A 15444-nucleotide genomic window follows, 5' to 3' on the forward strand; every position below is an offset into this window, starting at 1 on the left:
GAATGTCTTCAGTCTTCATTCTGATTTGATGATATCCTGAATGAAGATCCAACTTGGTGAAGTAAATTGATCCATGCAATTCATCCAGTAATTCATCAATGACAGGAATGGGGAACTTATCTTTAATAGTGAGCTTGTTGAGCTCCCTATAATCCGAACACATGTGCCATGATCCATCCTTCTTGTGCACCAATACTACTGAAGCAGAGAAAGAACTTTGACTCGGTTGAATTATACCAGCCTCTAGCATTTCTGCAACCATACGTTCAATTTCACTCTTTTGGACATAGGGATATTTGTACGGCTTGATGTTTGGAGGAACACTTCCTGGAATCAGATGAATAGCATGATCATGATCACGCATAGGTGGGAGACCTTTGGGAGTCTCAAATACCCTGGAATGATTGTCCAGGACTTTTTGGAGATCTGGAGAAATAGATGATTCTGATGTGGAAACATCTAGCGAGCATAATTGTGCAATTACACCTCTTTGCTCCTTTTTTAGAAGCTTTGTCATACCATTAGAGCTGATTATCTTTCCTAGTTTCCCTGCAATACCCCTTAATTCAACTTCCTTTCCTTCCATAGAAAATTTGATGAAAATTTCTTGAAAATTAAAAGCTATTGTACCCAAGGATTGTAGCCATTGGACTCCTAGTACAACATCAGCACCTCCCATTGGAATGGAAAGCATTGGGCTAGTCAATACATATTCTCCCATGGATAGCTTGATATTATGGCACTTTCCAGAGCAATTTATTGTTCCTCCATTTGCAATCATCACTTGACACTCTGGTGCTGGATATAGGAAGCAATTCAATTCTTTTGCTACCTTACAATGAATAAAATTGTGGGTGCTTCCTGAATCAATCAACACTATTACCTTTTTCTTCTTGATTTGTCCTTCTATCTTGATGGTTTGAGGAGTGGTAATTCCCGCCAATGCATTACAAGATATGGTCGGATTTATTTGTTCTTCATCTAGGCTTTGTTCCTGAAGTATATCCTCTTCTTTTGACCTTTCTTGCTCCTTTTCTTCTTCCTCTTCACAATCTATGTAGAATAATTTCTTCTCAGCACACTTATGACCTTTAGTGTATTTGCTATCACAACTGTAACAAAGCCCTTTTGCTCTTTTTTCTTCCAATTGTTGTGGTGTCAACCTTATAGGTTGTGGAAGACTAGGGGCAACAACACTTCCATCTTTATAGTTGTGAGTGGTATGCTTCTTGGTTGCCATAATTTTGCTTTCCATTTTTCTTGCTAACCTGAATGCCTTCTCTAATGAATCAGGTTCCCAAAGGCGAACATCATGTTGGATATTATCCTTTAAAGACCCTATGAACACATCAATCCTATGCTCCTCTAGAATATCTTTTACCCTTATGTTCAATTTTTGGAACTCCTCAATGTGCTCCATTATTGAACCCTTTTGTTTGAGACTTATCAATTGGCTAAAAAAAGTGTTGCTTTTTGTTTCCTCATAATGTGCTATCAATTCTTCCGTAAAAATTTCCCAAGTGATAAATGGTTTACGAGAGCAAATCCATTGATACCATACAAACTGATTTGGTTCCAAATATAAAGTTTCCATACGTACCTTTTGTGTGTTTTGCACATTATTGAGATCGAAGAATTGCTCCATCTGTAATATCCATGTGGCAGGATCCTTGCCATCAAACTTCCTCATATCGATTTTTGGAATATGGTGAGTCTTTGATCCAACATTAGCGTCTATGGAATCATGATTAACATTTCTTTTGTTCTCATCATGAGTTTCCTTAAGTACCCTTTAACCCTTAGGGACCATTTCTTGTAGCAACTTATTCATATTTATCTTCAATTTGTCCATGTTTGTCTTCAAATCTATCTTCAAATCATCCATCTTAGCTTCTACGTCAATCATCTTAGCTTCTACGCCTTTCTTTAAACAGTCCATCTTATCTTATACACCTTTCTTTAAACCATCCATATTAGCTTCTACATCTTTCTTTAAACCATCCATCTTAGATTCTGTTCCTTTTTGTGCAAGGGACAGTTGTTGCACTTGGTCTTGTAATTTTGATATATCATGTTGCATTTCTTCCTCTTCTTCATGAGTCATGCTAGAGCTTTCAGGTTCCTTACTAGGTGTTTGCATTTTCTTTCCTCGGGGCATCAGTTATCGATAATAATGCTCTACTATGCCCTTTCAATTCCTTCAAAATAAATTTTCAAACCAAGCTTAAGCAAAAATTTAAGAAAATCTACACACCTTTTTTCACTTTGTAAGAGCTCGATATTGCCTCTAATGTATCTCTGTACTTTCCAATCATCTAGTTCTGAATTTGTGAGTTGTAGTAGCCCTCTATGTCTTCTTTCCAATTCCACAAGTCTGACCCAAATTGGATTCTCCAAGGAAGAGTTATGTGAAATCTCCCACAGTGACTTGCTTATAGACTATTTCAGTAGAGCGAACTTGTATGACGTGCCACGAGTCATTGTTTCGACCTTTAGATCTGAAACATGCATATAAGAAACTACAATCTGTCCTCTTTCTTTACCTTCTTTCGAAATTTCAATCTGATCCCCAGAGAGAAAGTTATGATGATTTTCCCCAGCTCACATGTTTTGAATGTAATTCAGGAGTCTACAAAAAGACCAACTTCCTCAGATCATATCTCCAGAAATATTGTGCGAAATGCTCTGAAATTCAGACCCAAGGTTCAGTGCGATTTCTTCTAAAATGGGTTTTTTTTGCGACTTCTGAAACGTCACAGAAAAAAAGTTATAGCGAAAATGCCACGATGACGTGTTTGGAGCAGCGAAACCCTAGAATCCAAAGCTCTGATACCAAATGTTATGAAACCAGCTCAAGAAAAGATAGAAAAGATAGATCAACACCTTAGAATTCAGCCTCTTCGAGGGGTTAACCTCTTTTACATTACATAAATGAACAATTCTTGGATGATTCAAATGACAAAACCTCCTTTCTATATATAGGAGTCTAAGGAGTCACAATATAATCCAGCCGACCTAACAATAATAATATAAAGCCACAAAAATAACAATAGAGGGATTCTATGCGGCACAGTAATAAAAATATGGGGGCAATAGGGGCACAACAATATTAATAATGGGTATAACTACAATATTAATGGGGTAATCACTAGTATTATAGGGACCCAACAAACAACCACAAGGGTCAATTTCACCCTTGGCTATAAATACCCCCCTCATTTGTACATGAAAGGACTTTTCACCTCATCTCCTCCCACATAGCCAAGAGATTTTGTAATCTTTTCTTTGAGGAGTAAGTAGTGGCTCCAACAACCCGCTGACGGGGTTAGTGATGTATGGTGTAACGATGTGTCTTGGAACTTTCGCTTATTCAAAAGCTTGTCAACAGGCCAGCACGTTTTCAACACATGTATTGTATTTGTTGTAAGGCTGATCTTTGACACTTGTATTGCATGTTGCTTTAACCTGTGTTCTACATCTAAACTGATTCATTTATTGTAATGCATAATCTATTAATGGAAATGTGTTGTATATGCTACTAATGTTGTCCCGTCCGTGTCGACTGCTCTGCCAGACATCAGATAGACCTTTCACATGAACCTTGTTGTAACAATCGTTGCACTCATTCGGATTGATCTGTGAGTGTTATACGTGTTATCTTACCTTGTATGTTGTGACTGTCGCATCCGAGTGGACTGCTCCACCAGAAGCTGTGTATGTCCTTTGTGTTGTGTGTTCCTAGCCGAGTTGGGACTGATCCATTTCAACCTGGAACTCACCTTCACCTTTTCCCCTCACAGTGAAAGAACCATTGACACAAGTACACTTACACTCACCAAGCACGCGAACCTCACTTCTTGAAGACAAAGCAAACCACTCTCCTGTGCTGACAAGCAAGAGTTGAGGCAAATCCTTAAGACAATGGCAATTGGGCCATCATATCGGATGGGACTCCCACACCAAACAGTGTGAGGTCTAGTTGGGACTTCATACCGAGGTGATCCCCTGAATGTTGGCGGGTCCAGCATCGTCAACACCATTATATTAGATCAAGATAGGAGGTTTCTGAGCACATCTTGGTCGAGCCTCTGGTAATTATTGGACACCAAGCTCACAAAGTTGACTACGTTCCATCCCAATATTGATGGCCAAACAAAGGTCGTCAATAAGATGTTATTGCGTATACTATGTATGCACAACTCCAAGCATCCACGAACTTGGGATGAGATCCTTACCTATGTGCAACACAACTATAACATAGCTCTTCATAGTTTGACTGGATGCAATCCCTCTCAAGTGGGTATAGGATTTCAAACATGTTGTATGATTATTGTTGTCATGCCTCATGTGACTACACAGGCAGAGTCTACACATGTATAGTCTGAGGCTGAAAAAGAAACTAGGTTTATTGAACACATCCTCTAGTAGGTTCATGACATCTTGGATAAATCCAATGCCAAGTAAAAACAACAACATGATCAACATCGAGTGCCACATAAGTTTCAAGTAGGTGAAAAAGTTTGGTTACATTTGCAAAAATAACGCCTTGCCGGAACCCATCGGAAACTTTGACTACTCTGATATGAGCCTTATACAATAAGGCTTTGGGAGATAATGCTTTCGAGCTCAGCTTTCCACTATTCCACACACAGCGTTCAATGTGGACTACCTTCGGCCATACTTTCCACCATTGGTTGAGACATCATATATTGTTGAGTAGCTGACACCAACAAAGCTCAACCCAAATTGCATGGAACGAGCCATGAATGATCAAATCATGGACACATGGATTAATAATACTCACCAATAGTGGATCCAATTGTATCAAGTTTTCAAATTTGGCCAACTCCTGCACCAAGGCAAGTGGCTCACTACCGACCAAGTTTAGCAGAAGTTTCCTCATCTCATGGAAGCACTCAATGCAATGGAGACCATTGCTTCCTAAGGGGGGAGGAATTATCTAGGTGGATATTGGTGACCACCCACCTATTCCACCTGAACCCCCAACATTGTTTCTTTAGGTTTCCTTAATTGTAGCACAGTTTATTATTTTTGGTAGGTTTTCGGGTCCTAAACTTCCGATGCCATTTTGAGGCCCTAAATGGCATTTTTTTTTAATGTGCCAAGACCATAAATAATGGGAAAGGAATTACCCAAAAAAAAACGTGTCCTCATATACATCTTTCGGTATCATGTACGCTAAACAAATATTATATGGCTGAATTACAACCCCAGGAAGTTGGTGTTCCAACTAATCCCTACATGTCCTACAAACTTTTGGCACTTCATCTCCTAGGGTTAGGTTTTTGGATGTTTAGGGTTTTCCCATTATTTCTTAATAATCAAAAGGAATTTGAGCCTCATTATAACATAGTTCAAAAGGAATTTAGTTGACATCTATCTTCTCAAAGATAAGCTACCATCATCCGAGGTAGTTTATTTCAATGCTACATGTAAATAGTTTGAGTATTTTTTTATTAATGGATTGAAGTTCAGTTTTCATTTTAGATCTGTGTCTCTGTTTAAGTATGTAGTCCATTTAATTCCTGCATAGATCTAGATCAGTGGTCATCAAAGCAGTCTTCTCTTTCTCTGTTTTCGGTGCATGTCCCCGGTGAGGTTAGGGTATAAGGAGTTAGGACTTGAATTGGTTAAACCCTTGCAAGATCACCCTAGTTGAACCCGACAGACTCCAATGGAAAAGGAAAATAAAGATGAGGGAGTAGGATATCCTTTCAAAATATTGCTCAAATAAGCCCTCAAGAGATAAAGGAACGAGATGATGGGTAACTTGTCCCAGATCCTTCAGCGAGTATCAGTAGATATAGCATCTTCATCTGGAAACCTCCTCGGAAGAAACACCCCCTTTAAGGTACAAGTTAAATTTGACTTTCCTATATTTGAAGGCTAGATAGATGTAAATGTCATAGATAAATGGTTAAATCTTTTGGAAGGATATTTTTTGGTTCATGATATTTCCAATAGGGGAAATCTTACTTTTGCACTCCTCAAACCTGCCCCCCATGTCAAGGACTAGTGGTAAACCTCCTATGAGGAGAGGGATGAGAAGGTACCCTCGATGTTCTTAGCAGCACCCACATGGAACTATTTCTAAGAGGTCATCAACGAACAACATTACCCTATTGGGAGCTATGAAGATAAGTACATAAAATGGACCACATGACAGCAGGGAAGGGACAAAGACATAACATAGTTCACAAATATTTTTCATACCCTTCGCACGATGTTTTGTATCAATTATTCTGAGTGGAATCTAGTACTCAAGTACCATGACTATCTACATAAATACATTCAGGATGAGACAAAGTTCTTGGATGTCTCCTTGCATGGCACCGCATACCAATATGCTATTAAGGTCGAGCAGAAATTTAAACAGAAGAAGCAAGACTTTGGATCTGCAAATTCAAAGCAGGGAAAAGGCATCCCCAAACTACATAATGTAGGACAAATCCAAGGTGGGGTGACCCAAGACAACCCATTTAAGTTGCAAGTAAAGAATAGCACCATGAAGACAAAGAAGGACAAAGGAAAGTGGTGTGATTTCAACAAGAACCCCACTCACAACACAAGTGAGTGTCTCACCAAGTAGTCACTAGTGGTCGAGATGAAGGCTTCATAGTCAGATGCACGTTCTAACAACGTGTCAAAACCCAACAAGGGAAATGACAATGGGAAGTAGACTATCGATGTGGAGCCCGACACCATTGTTGCCACTGGGGAGTGTCTCTTCCACTCACATATGTGGGTGAAGGGACCTCTGGTGAAGTTAATTATTGACAGCAGGAGCCAAAAGAACCTCATCTCAGTAGAGGTTGTTAAGAAATTGGGCCTACCGACCACACCACACCCACAACCATAGACCATCGGGTGGCTCTACCAAGGACAAGATCTTTGTATCAGCCAACAATGTCACCTTCCCTACAACATCAAGCCCTTCATGGATGAGGTATTGTGTGATGTTTCTCCTCTTTAAGTCTTTGATGTGTTATTAGAAAAACCATACTTGTGGAAGTGTCATGTTGTATATAATTCTAATCCTCACACAATTATTCTTACTTTGGGAAGTAAGATATACAGGATACTAGAGGTAGCCCCACCTACCTTCATCTCTTTTATCTTTGTTAAGCAATGTAGTAAGATCATCTCCCAGACCAAGAAATTTGTTTTCTTTCTGATTCACTCTCAAATTAGGGGGAATATTGTGGCCACATCGATGGCCCCAAAGAACGGTTCCTCCATGCAGCAGAAGAAGGTGGATAAGGTCATAGAAGAATACAAGGATATATACCCCTCACCCACATGGGTACCTTTACACTGTTAGGTCAAGCATTAGATCGATCTAACTCTTGAAGCACCTCTACCCAATGGATCGATATACCATCTCTTTATTATGGAAAATAAATAAATCAAGTGGCATATCTAAGAGTTTTTGCAAAAACGGCACATCTGACCAAGTTCCTCACCTTGTGGGAACTCAATTGTACTTCTACAGAAGAAGGATAGCACCTGGAGACTTTGCATTGATTATTCGACACTAAACAAAATCACTATGAGGAATAGGTATCCAATCCCATGGATATATGACCTTTTTTACCAACTGAAGGGGGTCAAGTACTTCAGCAAGATAGATTTGAAGTCTATCTATCACCAGGTTCCAATAGAACACACAGATGTATGGAAGAGCACCTTCAAATCCAAGGAGGGCCTTTTTGAGTGTTTGGTAATGCATTTTGGGTCAAAAATGCCCCTACAACTTTTATGAGGCTGATGGATGACATCTTGCAGCTCTTCACAAACTCGTTCATGGTTGTATATCTGGAAAACATCCTCATCTTTAGCAAGATTTGGGAATAACACTTGCAACACATTTGACATGTCCTTCAAACCCTGCGGCTGCACAAACTATGCACCAACTTCGATAAATGCGCCTTTGGCATGAGTCAGGTCCAATATATGGGTTACATCATTGATGAGTAAGGTGTGCATGTGGATCTGTCTAAGATCCAATTCATTCAAGATTGGCCAGCCCTGCCACACTAATATAATTTTGCAACTTTTTAGGCCTTTCTAATTTTTCTCGGAGGCTTGTGTTGGGATTCTCTCATATCACTTGGCCTTTGAGTCAAGTTACCAAGGACGAAGTGAAAGAAAATTTTTCTTGGTTCGAGTCCCAATAGAAGGCATTCATTTAGCTGAAGCACCACCTTTTATCTACACCAGTGTTCACATTTCCAGACCCGCAACAATGATTTGAAATTGAGACAAATGCCTCTGAATATGCTATTGGTGCAATTCTCACACAGCAAGGGCATCTGGTGGCCTATCACAATGAGACACTTTCTGATACAATTTGGAAAAATCCCACCTACGATAAAGAGATGTATTCCATTGTGTAGGCTTGTCGACAATGGAAACATCACATTCTGGGTAAGGAGATGGTCATCCACATAGATCACTTACCTCTTCAATTCATACAGATGCAAGGGAAGTTACAGAACAATCGCCATCATAAGTGGTACACATATCCACAACAATTCCATTTGAACATTAAATGCAATAAGGGAAGCACCAATCATGTCGCAAATTGCCTCAAATGGCCCCCAGTTGCAATATTGACCAGTATTCTTGACTCTTGTGGCCACGAGACCTCTAGATGGCCACAACTATACAAAAATGATCCAGAGTTCGGCACTACATACTAGATACTAGTGGATGGCAAGAAAGTACCAAACTTCCACCTTCAGAATGAATTATTATGCTACCTAGGCCACCTTTGTGTTCCTTCAAGTGAGTGTGCCAATCTGATTTGGGAGGTGCACTACAATCAAGTTGTAGGACACTTTGGTGTGGAAAAAAATGTGGTAGTACTACAGAAGTATTTTTATTGGCCAAAACTCTGACACGATGTTGGAAAATATATAATATTTTGCATTGCTTGTGCCTTCTCCAAGCCAACCATCAAGATTCAAGGCCTATACACTCCTCGTCCTAGTCCTAGACAACCTTGAGAATCCATCTCTATGGACTATTGATCTGACCTCCCTTCCACTAAGCATGGTAATGATTGTGTATCTGTGGTTGTGGATATATTTCTAAGATGGCTATATTGGCAATGTGCAAAAAGAGTATCATAGCAGAGGAAACTTCCAAACTCTTCTTCGAATGAGTGCAGGTACTTTTTTGGATCCCCCAGACCATTATATTATATCAGGATAGTAGGTTCCTGAGCACATTCTGGTCAAGCCTCTCGTAATTATTGGACACCAAGCTCACCAAGTCGACTACATTCCATCACAAGAATTATGGCTAGACAAAGGTCATCAATAGGATGTTAGTACACATACCATGATTGCACAACTCCAATATCCAACGAACCTAGGATGAGAGCCTTCCCTCTGTGCAGCACAAATATAACAAACAAGTGGGTTTGGGATTTCAACCATTGTGTCTGATTGTTCTTGCCATGCCTCATGTGTCTACACAAGTAGAGTCTACATATGTACATTCTGAGGCTAATAAAGAAACTAGGTTTATTGAACACATCCAACACATCTTCCAGTAGGTTCACGACATCTTGGATAAATCCAATTCCAAGTAAAAACAACGACATGATCAACATTGAGTGCCACATAAGTTTCAGGTGGGCGAAAAAGTTTGGCTGCATTTGCAGAAAGAATGCCTTGTCGGAGCCCATCTGAAACTTTGACTACTATGATACGAGCCTTACACCATAACCTTTCGAGCTCAGCATTCCCCCATTCCTTGGCCTGCACCTACTGTGCAATGTGAACCGCATTCATCCATACTTTCCACCATTATTGGACACATCATATGTTGTTTAGTAGTTAACGCCAATAAATCTCAACCCATATTGCATGGAACAGGACACAATTGATCGGATCATGGACACACAGATTAAGAACACTTTCCAATAGAGTATCCAACTGTATCACGTTGTCAAATTTGGCCAACTTCTGCACCAAGGCAAGTGGCTCACCAAGGACCAAGTTCAGCAAAAGTTTCTCCATCTCATGGAGGCACTCAACACAATGTGGACCATTACATCCTATGGGGAGAGGAATAATTCAAGTGGATATTGGTGGCCACCCACCTATTCCACCTGGACCCCCAACATTGTTTCTTTCATTTTCCTTAATTGTATCACAGTTTACTATTTTTGGCAGTTTTTCGGGTCCTAAAGTTCTGGATCCGTTTAGAGGCCCTAAACAACATTTTTTACAAAATGTGCCAAGCCTGTAAATAATGGGAAAAGGTATGCCCAATTTTTTTTTCTCAGATAGATTTTTCTAACGAGGTATCGTGCATGCCAAACGGAGATCATATGGCTGAATTACAACCCTCGAAAGTTGGCGTTCCAAATAATCCCAACGAGGCCTACAAACTTTTGGTGCTTCATCTCTTACGGTTAGGTTTTTGGATGCTTAGGTTTTTCCCATTATTTTTGAATAATAAAAAGGCCTTCAAGCCTCATTCTAACTCAGTTCACAAGGCATGTAGTCGACACATCTCTTCTCAGAGATAAGCTACCATCGCCCAAGCTAGTTTATTTCCATTTTGCATGTAAATAGTTTGAGTATTTTGTTATTAATGAATTGAAGTTTAGTTTTCATTGTAGCTCTATGTTTCTGTTTAATTTTGTATTTCATTTTGTTCCTGCATAAATATGGATCAACACTAAAATTGACTTTCAAAAGATATAACAATTCTATGTAAAGGAAGCTAAAATTATTCATGAACACTACAACAATTAAACTGTGATGAAAGAGTAATAAGGTTGTAAATAAACAATGAGTTTGTGAAAAAATGGTGTAGCAATTAGTGTATAAAAAAAGAAATTAATAATAAATGAAAACAATGATTAAGTGGCACATTTAGGTTTGAAAATAAAAGAGAAAGGTAGTGATATATACCAACACTTTAGCTACAATGGTTCACAGTTATGCACAATGAAAAATATAGTCCACGGGCTTGGACAATGGTGACCCTCCGATGCCCCAACTTAGACACTTAAAGACTCTCAGCTAAAGAAAATCAAAATTATTGTGTATATTGGTAAAAATTAAGCTTGAAATAGAGGTTAAATTTTTAATTTCTCTGATGATGTGGATCACAATAGAAATTAAAACTAAAATCTAATGGTACCCTTCAAGCTTCACTTGCTTGCATATTTATACATAATAAAAAGAAACTACCTATTGATAATTCTAAACCCAACAAACAAAAAATTGTTTTAATCTTTCTTCTAGATGAATTTCAACCTCCATATTGGCCAAAATCGTGGAAAAATCGCAAGCACACAAATCTGGGCGGATTTATTTGCCAAAACTGTGTATTTTTCTATTGACTAGCTAAGTTGACCACACGCTAACTGAGCCTATGTGAGGGATTTTTCACTGAACCAACAGGAAGCGAACTATCTAGGGAACACAAGGAGCAAAACCCATGTTCTTTTTTTTCCCGACTTTCCTACATATACCTCAATGAAAAAGAAATTACCAAAACACCTAGTTTCCTATAAAATCTAATAATACAAATTAATAATTCATAAAATTTTCCAAAATTCAAAAATTAAAACGGAATGATAAAACACCTTTGGGATGGCTTTATAGTCAAAATAGATACAAAATATGGTAAAATTAGTGGGTTACAATTTTATTTGGGTTTAAATGAGGTTTATAAACATGGTTATTCTCACTAATTTAAATTGAGGATTGACATCTCCCCTAAGAGGAAGATGTTGCATGTACTTATGCACAAAGCTACAATGTTAACTATTAGATAGCTCTTGTTGCCCTAAGAAATACACCCTCGTTGTCCTTCCATACGGCATGCCTTGGTCTGTGCATAAAAACTCTTACTTTCAAGCTTTTGTTCTTGCCTTTTAATTCCCTCTTTTTTGATTCTATTCATAAGATTGTTTGGAGATCATTACATTCTCTTCTTCAAGTCTTTTATTCTCCTCTTTCACCTTTTCATCTTTCCTCCTCAAGAGTCATATTGTGTATTGTAAGTAACTCATATTGTGTCTTGATGTACATTTCCAAGACTTTCATTTATTCTATTGTCCTCTTCATTTTGTTGATTTTTCTTTTCTTTCTCTTCATGTTCTCTTATGAAACCTGCATATGAAATTTTCATTTTTCTTCTTGATGAGTACTCTTTAATACATTCTCAAATTGTTCCTCAATAGGTGACCTTTCTTCTTCAATGAAGATAGTTTCTTCTTCCATTGGCATATTCAATTCTTCCCTTATTAGTTTCTTCTTCCATTGGCATATTCAATTCTTCCCTTATTAGTTTCTTCTTCCATTGGCATATTCAATTCTTCCCTTATTTCCTTATATGTTGAAGATTGCTTGTCTTGAGCCTCTAATGACTCAATGTAATCATAAATTACTTATTGGTCCTGATCTATCTCTAATGTGGAAGTTGTTGTTGTAAAAAAATTAGTTCTAAGCCTTTTTGCAAAGCTACCAAAAGGCTAGTCCTCTCGCTAGTTACTTTTTCCTTCTTATGTCATTGCTTTAATAACCCTTCTATTGTATGCAACATCTCCCTTTTCTACCTTTTTTGGCGGTTTACTTGGCTAAGGTATGGGTGGAGGGATCTCATATACTTCCTCTTCATTTGTTATTGCTTCTTCTTCTATTGTTAATTCCTCCTCACTGACAATGTCTTCAACAAATTCATTTTCTCTAAGGAACTTCTCCAAAGTTTGTTCATGCTTTTGTAATTCATATTATTTTATTAGCCTGATAAGGGCTTCTTTCCTTATTCCTGGGATGTTTTTTAATATGTTTGGCCTTTTTTGCAAGACTACTCAAAATGTAATTAGACATCTTTATATACTTTTCTCTCTTCAAACGTTGCAACAGTATGATATGGTATAAGAATATAACACTAAATCTATTATGAAACCAACTCACAAAAAGATAGAAAAGATGGATCATCGACTTCAAAATTAGCCTCTTCGAGGGGGAAACCTCCTTTACATTACATAAATGAACAATTCTTGGATGATACAAATAAAAATACCTCCTTTCTATAAATAGGAGTCTAAGTGGTCCCAATATAATCAGAGCCTACATAACAATAATATTGTAGGGGCACAACAATAACAATAGTGGGCTTCTATGGGGCACAATAATAACAACATGGGGACGACATGGGCACATCAATAAAATAAGGGGGTTGCACTAATAACAATAAGGGGCTAGACTAGTAGTATAGGGACCTAACAAAATCTTCCTTCGCATGTAATATATTTTTGGATTAATAAGACTATCTCTTTCCAAGGATATTTTAACCATGTTCTAGGTAATGCCTCTAGTCTAATTTTGTCTTGGTTTTGACTTATTCAAAAATGGAATTCATGCCTTGTCTTCTAATTGCCTATTTTTGGACCATCTCTCCTTGAATTGGGATAACCTTGTAACTTGTGCCATTGTGTATTCAAATAGATATATAATAAAATTAGTTACAAAGACACTCTCTCCTTCCAAATTATAGGAAAAGGCCATAGATACTTCAACATTATGCTCATGGATTTTGGAGAAAAATCCCCACTGACCTAATGGACACAATTTCAAGATGCAATTTCACTTCAAACTTGGAGGGCTCTATCCTTACTTCCATTATGAAATTTGTATAAAAATCCTTTGAACATTTCCAACTGTTAATGATTTGTGATTTGAGAAAACAACTTCACTATGTATGAAAAATAAAGAGAGGAAGAACAATTCTAAGTGGGCATTAAATTGTTGTTGTAGTTCTAAATTTACACAAAATTGTTTTTGGAGTTCTAGGTTTATACTAAAATCATTTTGTTATTTTTTGAATTGACACGAAATCATTTTTATATTGTTGTGTTTTGCAACATGTTTCCAATCCTTAGCTAGCACAAATATATTTTCAACTTTGTGTTTTAACCATATGTTGTACAAATATGTTTTGTATACTTTGATTTATGTGGGTTATAGCTATGAAAATAATTTTACTACAACCCAATTTTTTCATTAATTCCTTTCTTAAAACACCTTTCAAAAATTATAACATTTTCTCCATAATGTTATTGAGTATGGGCATACCTGAATTGCTTTGTCTTATCACTATTATTCGTCTTTGTAACCTTGTAACATAATTTCTTTACCTACTTTTGTTTCATTCCTTGAAATACAAATGCTATTGCTTTTGTAGGACTAATTTTATAGAAACTTGGACTGATCTTGGAGAAATCTTGGGAAGAACAGAGGATTTTGTGTTATGATTATGGATGGATTATCATCTGAGGAAACTCTTTTCCCTTATATGCATGCATCACCATGAACAAGAGAATGCGGTCTATGCTCACCTTGTTGATTTATTCTATGCAATCATTCTAGGTATGTGCACTATGGGGAGTAGTTAGTCGCATGTGTTTGTAGCAATTTTTTTTGTGTGTCTTATGGTTGCTCATGTTTAAATACCTTCATTGTACTTCTTGATGGGGCTTGATTCAGGGAATTGTGGTTATATAAACTTGTCAAGTTGATGGAATTAGATCAAAAATGGAAATTCAGACCTGGATTGGTGGCTTTTACTTAGGTCTTTTTTATAAATATTGAAGGGTGGTTGAGGCATAGTTCTTGGCTTGGTGAAAGGTTGTATCGTCTTTGTGCCATGTGGGATCTGGAGGTTAGTAGTTTTATGTTCAATAAGATAATTAATACAAGTGGTAAGATCATTCTTCAATAATTATTAGTTCCTAACGAAATGCATTTGAGACTGGGTGGTGTATTATGTTGTACACACTTATGCATTTTCCCTTTCTTCATCCTTGGGTTTGATCTAGTCCAAATTTGCAAGGATCACAACTCGAGTGTTGGACTTCATGTTGGTCAAGGTTGTCATTGATGTCAATATGGCATTGTTTGTGATGGAAAATTCTTGTGATTCGTGATGTTTCACTAACATGCCCATTGATCATAATGCCCTAGTGATGAAAGTTCTTATGAAGATGTCATAACCTCATGTATATTACGATATCCTTGATAAAGGACTTGACGGCATATGATGACATGGTTGGAGACCATATGATGAGATGGAGGACCATATGATGACATAGAGATGATATGGTGACATAGTTGAAGACATGACAAGCCCTAGACCTCATTCTATCCCAAACACCTTTTGCACTAAAAATTCTAAACAATCATAAATAAAATTAATTTTTGACATCTTGAAGACATCATTTCATAATTACTTCTTGACTATCTTGTAGAGGACTCTTTCCGCTTTCTAATGAGCCCTCACTTGCCTCATAACTCCTAGTAGTCTAAGAGATTAATTTTTTTAAGTTAATATATCTTATTTTTTAAAGCTAACTGACCTACACTCAGTCAGTCATGTCGGCCTCCCTCCATA

This window comes from Pinus tabuliformis, chromosome 3_2 (genome assembly GCF_031772625.1).
Source record: "Pinus tabuliformis cultivar Carrire ecotype Pingquan chromosome 3_2, CPIR1, whole genome shotgun sequence".
In the NCBI taxonomy this organism is placed as follows: Eukaryota; Viridiplantae; Streptophyta; class Pinopsida; order Pinales; family Pinaceae; genus Pinus; species Pinus tabuliformis.